The sequence below is a fragment of the Bos javanicus genome, chromosome 4, assembly GCF_032452875.1.
Source record: "Bos javanicus breed banteng chromosome 4, ARS-OSU_banteng_1.0, whole genome shotgun sequence".
In the NCBI taxonomy this organism is placed as follows: domain Eukaryota; kingdom Metazoa; phylum Chordata; class Mammalia; order Artiodactyla; family Bovidae; genus Bos; species Bos javanicus.
This window is the reverse complement of record NC_083871.1, coordinates 88,425,691-88,432,299: the sequence shown is the minus strand read 5'-3', so window position 1 is coordinate 88,432,299 and position 6,609 is coordinate 88,425,691. Positions and strand designations below refer to the sequence as shown.

Here is a 6,609-nt window from a genome sequence, read left to right as displayed (position 1 = left end):
TTTGAAATAGCTCAACTGGAATTCCATCACCTCCACTAGCTTTGTTCATAGTGATGCTTCCTAAGGCCCACTTGACTTCACATTCCAGGATGTCTGGCTCTAGGTGAGTGATCACACCATTATGATTATCTGGGTCATATGTAATCTTACATCCTTTTTAAATATAAACAGTGTTATGTCAAAGGCAGCATAGAATAGTGGTTTAAAATGGAGGTTGTGATGTCAGACTGCTTGGGTTTATTTCTGGCTCCTCCAGCAAACATCTCTGGGCCTTAGTTTCCTTCTTAGAAAAAGGAAGCTGATTGCAGTTCTTCCTTAATAAAATCTTTGTAAAAATTAAATTAGAAGTATAGGTAAAGTATTTAGCAACAAATAACACAATAAATGCTAGCTATTATGAAGCACATGAGGTATTTTTTGCTAAATTTACATTAGAAATAAAATTGATCCTTTCCCTCGATGATATGTGCTTCTTTAAAAACCTATAAGTTCAATTGAAGGAATTTATAGTGATAGAAAATAATTCTTTTATAATCCAGTGATTAACAATAGCTTTGCTTCTTCAGACTTAAAAGAGGAATTATTTAATAGCGCCTATCTCCCTTTTGTCTTTGGCTGCCAGGGAAGCAAGAGCCAAGTTCCAAGTTTAACAAAAGCAAGTCGGCACCTGCTATTGTACCTGCCTAGGTCTTCACTTCATTTCATAGTTATATTTCCTCTAACCTTGATTTTTCATAAAGGGCAGATTGATGTCAGTATTTGTTTTGGAGAATCGTGCCATATCACAAATATGAAAAGACATCTAAGAGAGTGGTTACTGTCAGAACCAGTTTAGTATCTAGGTAATGCTGCTGCTGTTGTCACTTCAGTCGTGTCCGACTCTGTGCGACCCCATAGATGGCAGCCCATCAGGCTCCTCCGTCCCTGGGATTCTCCAGGCAAGAACACTGGAGTGGGTTGCCATTTCCTTCTCCAACACATTAAAGAATGAGTAGGTAACAAACCCCTTCGCTCCCTCACCCCGCCCCTCCCTCGGCCTCAGTCCCTCTCTCCGCCCCTTCTCTCCCTGGCTCCGCCCCTCCTCCCTGTCTTCCCCCAAACCCCCACCCTTCCAGCGCGGGCACCGCCTCTTCTCGCGGGAACTGTGTTCTAGTGGGAGGGGGTGGTACCAGGACCGTTGCTAGGAAACGGCCGGTAACAGAATTCGGCAGATGTGGACTCTGCTTTCTAGGAGCCGGGGGAACCGCTTCCACTCGAGTAACTGCGTTTGTTGGTCAGGTAGGAGGATAGGTTCTGGCTGCCCTCTACTGGCCCGATCCCTAGACCAACTCTGAGCGGGTGGCTAAGGCGCCGGACTCTGAGGGCTCTGTGAGGGGTGAAGCAGACTGGGCCATGGGGACTGGCCAGTCCGGAATGTTCCATCTTTGCCTAAAAAACTGTGCAAAGCATCCCATCACTTGGTTCCTTTTCTGGCTCCGGATCTATAATTTGGGAATGGAAGTAGCAGCATCAGTCTAGGAGGTTACCTCACCTCCAACCCCAAGTGCTTATCATGGTTAATAATAGAGAAGCAAGACGTGTGTGCAACCCAGGTTTCGTATTAGAAACCGTTTAGCCATCTTTGTGGCCATTTACAGTTTTTAGTAAGTAGAGTGCTTCCAGACGGAGAAGGCAATGGCACCCCACTCCAGTACTCTTGCCTGGAAAATCCCATGGACGGAGGAGCCTGGTCGGCTGCAGTCCGTGGGGTAGCTAAGAGTCGGATACGACTGAGGGACTTCACTTTCACTTTTCACTTTCATGCATTGGAGAAGGAAATGGCAACCCACTCCAGTGCTCTTGCCTGGAGAATCCCAGGGACGGGGGAGCCTGGTGGGCTGCCGTCTATGGGGTCGCACAGAGTCGGACACGACTGAAGCGACTTAGCAGCAGCAGCAGCAGCAGCAGCAGCAGCGCTTCCAGACTCTCCTCTTTCACTTCTCTCCATCTAAGGTCTTTGCTGCACCTCTTAAAAAATTTAAAAACGCAACAAGGCTATGTGGTAGAAGGTTATGACCAACCTAGATAGCATATTCAAAAGCAGAGACATTACTTTGCCAACAAAGGTCCATCTAGTCAAGGCTATGGTTTTTCCAGTAGTCACGTATGGATGTGAGAGTTGGACTGTGAAGAAAGCTGAGCGCCGAAGAATTGATGCTTTTGAACTGTGGTGTTGGAGAAAAGTCTTGAGAGTCCCTTGGATTGCAAGGAGATCCAACCTGTCCATTCTAAAGGAGATCAGTCCTGGGTGTTCTTTGGAAGGAGTGATGTTATGGCTGAAACTCCAGTACTTTGGCCACCTCATGCGAAGAGTTGACTCTTTGGAAAAGTCTCTGATGCTGTGAGGGATTGGGGGCAGGAGGAAAAGGGGACGACAGAGGATGAGATGGCTGGATGGCATCACCAACTAGATGGACGTGGATTTGGGTGAACTCTGGGAGTTGGTGATGAACAGGGAGGCCTGGCATGCTGCAATTCATGGAGTCGCAAAGAGTCTGACATGACTGAGCGACTGAATTGAACTGAACTGAAAGCTGGATCCTTGTCTTACTACTTAAGCTTAGATATAGCAACGAAATATACATTGTAGGTTAAAGGGGAACGTTTTTGTATGCAGTCAGAGTATTTTTTCTTTTTAAACAGTTTTTAAAAGATGATAACATTTACGCTTGAATACATAATAATACAGTAAAGAAAAAGTTCAAACAGTAAAGAGAATGATTAAAAGTTTAAACAGTAAAGAGAATGAACAGTGAAAATCTGCCTTCCACCCATGTTCCCAACTCCCTGCCCTCCAGTTCACCTTCCAGAGTGTTCTGAGCATATACAAATATGTAGTTGTGTCTGTAACATTGTTTATAGTGGCATGTGCTTTTGTTGGAAGTCATTGAAAGGACATGACCGGGGGTTTACTCACTACCCAAGTGGGCAGTTGGAGACTCTTTCCCCCTCCAGTCCTTGGAATGTACCTTCCCCCATTGCTCCTCAATAAGGGATGTGTTATTGAGACCAACGAAAGTGTATACTATGGCTGAACCCAGTTAAGGTCTCATAAACTCTTAGAATTTTGGCGGTGGATGTTGAGATTTACTCTCTTTAGGCTGTCCAAGTCAATCCTCTTTGTAAGTTTCCTTGCTACTTAACAGTCTGAAGTGGTCTTCCTCTTTCTTCAGTTATCCTTACCTGCTGTGTACCGGGCTCACTTTCTACTTTACCCAGAGAATTCTAGAGCTTTCGAACCAAGAGCTTTGTTTTTTCCACCTAAGGGAACCATACAGTAAGTAGCCGTTAGAACTGGCTTCTTAATTTAGCATAATTCACTGGCGAGTCACCCATGTTGTTGTATCAGTGGTTTATTCCTTTTTATTGATGGGGTATATTCCATTTTATGAATGCATCATAGTACGTTTATTCATTCCTCAGCTAAGGAATGTTTGTATTGTTTCCTGTCTTTGGTGATTAAAAATAAAACCTTTAATAACTTTTGTGTTGGGGCTTCCTTGGTGCCTCAGGGGTAAAGAATCGGCCTCAATGCAGGAGCTGCTGGAGATCAGAGTTCAGCTGATCCTGGGGTGGAGAAGATCCTCTGGAGGAGGGCATGGCAACCCACTCCAGTATTTTTGCCTGGAGAATCCCATGGACAGAGGAGCCTGGCAGGCTACAGTCCATGGGGTTGCAAAGAATCGGACACGACTGAGCACGCACGCATATGGACATTTTGAGTGATTGTAGTTTTTCATTCCACGTGAGTAAAGGATACAGAATTGCTGGGTCATATGATTAATATGTGTTTAATTTTACAAGAAAGCTGACGGTTACCTCAAATGCTATATCCATTTTCATTTTCACTATCAAGATACAAGAGTTTTCCACTCATATTTATACTCACTGGTTATTGTTGGGCTGAAATTATTTTTGGAATAATTTGGAATCTCATTGTGTTTTGAAGTTTCATTTCTCCACTGACTAATGATATGGAGCATCTTTTCATGTGGTTGTCCTTGGGGTCAGGATTAGAGTGAGGAAACTGAGGCAATTAGATTGAAAATTTTAGGTGGCATTTATTCTCAGGCACAAAAATACATATAGGGCAGAGCAGATGCCTCATTTGTCTCAGTCTTGTCCTGGCCCTGCTTCTTTGTGTTTTTGTGTATATTCTTTGGTGACTGATCTGTTTAAATCTTTTATTCATTTTTTTCCACTGGTTTTTTTTTTTTTTTTCCTTACTATTGAGTTTTGAGAATTCTGTATTTATTCTGGATCATGCTCGTGGTTAGTCGCTTAGTCATGTCCAACTCTTTGTGACTCCATGGACTGTGTCTCCTCTGTCCATGGAATTTCCCAGGCAAGAATGCTAGAGTGGGTAGCCATTCCCTTCTCCAGGGGATCTTCCTGACCTAGTGCGTGTCTCCTGCACTGCAGGTGGATTCTTTACCATCTGAGCCACGAGGGATGCCCCCATATATTCTGGATATGAGTATTTTATGAAATATGAGTTTTGCAAAAAATTACATCTGAGTATATGGTTTGACATGATTCTTCTAGTTGTCTTTTTTGAATAGCAGAAGTTATTGATTTGTTACTATTGCCATTTAGAAGATGCCATATTGGCCATTTTTTGTAGGGAGAATGACCCACCAGATAGAAAGCATTACCTCAGATTCTCCAAAAAGGGCAAATAATTATGTTGCTAGGAGTTAAGCCTTCTTTATGCTGCTTTCTTTCTAATCAGGGAACTAAACTTTGTTATAGGAGGAAAAAAAAAAAAAATCCAAAGGAAGATTTTGTGTGTGTATGGGTGACAGCCTAAAGAGTTTTCTTAAACTTCTTAAAAACTTGTTCAACTTTGTTTCATTTCATTTTTTTCCTCCTTAATTTTCTGGAATTTTAAAACTTTATTTCAGTTCGTTTATTGGTTCTTGAAATTTAACTATGCATATTTAATTTAACAGTATCTAGGATTAAGACTATCATATCTCAATTTTGTAAACAGTATAAGGAATTGATAATAGTTTATTCTCATCTTTCCCTTCCCAGTTACCTGTTATTATTGTCTCATATTTTAATTTTCGGCTATTTTTATTTTGTGTTGACAGTATTTACTTGGGCTTTCCTGGTGGCTCAGACGGTAAAGCGTCTGCCTGCAATGCGGGAGACATGGGTTCGATGCCTGGGTCTAGAAGATCCCCTGGAGAAGGAAATGGCAATCCACTCCAGCACTCTTGCCTGGAAAATCCCATGGACGGAGGAGCCTGGTAGGCTACAGTCCACTGGTCGCAAAGAGTCGGACACGACTGAGCGACTTCTCTTTCACCCATAGTAGTGGTGAAGTCAACCAGTCGTGTCTGACTCTTTGTGACCCGTGCACTGTAGCCTACCAGGCTCCTCCGTCCATGGGAATTTTCAGGCAAGAATGCTGGAGTGGATTACCATTTCCTTCATCCAGAGAATCTTCCCGACCCAGGGATCGAACCGGGATCTCCCTTATTGGGGGCAGACGCTTTAACTTCCGAGCCACCGGGGAAGCCCGGGTTTACCCATGGGTTTATGATTTATTTGTTTGCATTTCCTTCTTGCACTTCAGACTTACACTTGGCCCGTTTTACTCCTCCTCAAGCATATCCTGTAAAAGTTCCTTTGCAGCAGATATCTTGGTGATAACTTGCTTGTAATGTTTCTGTTTTTCTCCTTTAAAGGTAGTTTTGCTGGGTGTACAGTTCTGGGTTGGTATTTTCCTTCTTTTAATTAGTCCATTATTGCCTTGACTTCTATTTTTCTGATGAGAAATTTGTAATGATTTCATTTTTCTATCCTTTTCATTAATGCTGCCAGATTAATATGACTCAAGAAGAAGATGATATGTCCTCTATCACTGTTTTTCAGATCTTGTCTTTGTTATTCTGTAATTTAGTTATAACACATAACTATATACATAATTATGGCAATGTTATATAACATTGCTATGAATTATTTCTATTTATCTTGTTAGGTATATTTTTATATTGTGCTTCCTGGACCTGTAGATTCATATTTTTAATTAGTTTAAAAATTTTTTCGGCCATTAGCTTTTAAAATATTTTCTTTCTTTGTTTTCTTCTAGGACTCCAATTTGCCATATGCCAGATCAGGGGCTGGCAGACTTTTTCTGAAAAGGGCTTCACAGGCCACAGGCAGTCTCTGTTTTACACTCTTTTTTGTTTTTTATTTTAATAGTACAAAGCTATTCTTAGCTCAAAGCAAGATATTAATAAATGCTTAGAAATATATGCTAGACTTTGTTTCTTTCTTTTTTTCATGGCCCTTAATCTCTCATATTTTTCATATCATATCTCTTTGCAATATTCTACATAAAATCTTTTCATTTATCTTTCAGTTTACTGATTCTCTCTTCAGCTTTAATGCCGTATTCATTAAATTCAACAAGTATACATTTTTATTCTAGGTATTCTTTTGTTTTTTTAATTTTTCTTTAAAAAAAAATTTTCTCTGCATAAGGATCTATGTTTAAAGTAGGAGTTCCAAACACAGCTTTCCCATCTCACTACTGTTTCAAGTTGTAATCTTCCCTGT

At 41.3% G+C, this 6,609-nt stretch overlaps 1 protein-coding gene across 2 annotated transcripts in view; it reads left to right on the top strand.

Annotated features, from left to right (window-relative positions):
• Window positions 1–1,144: 1,144 nt before the first annotated feature.
• Window positions 1,145–6,609, top strand: part of IQUB (IQ motif and ubiquitin domain containing) — a 78,920-nt gene continuing 73,455 nt past the window's right edge. The window contains exons 1-2 of one of the 2 annotated variants that reach the window (XM_061414565.1): window positions 1,145–1,278; window positions 3,213–3,316. The gene's annotated coding sequence lies outside the window, so the exon portion shown is untranslated. The remainder of the gene's footprint in view (window positions 1,279–3,212; window positions 3,317–6,609) is intronic. The other variant, XM_061414564.1, reaches the window with a different exon arrangement.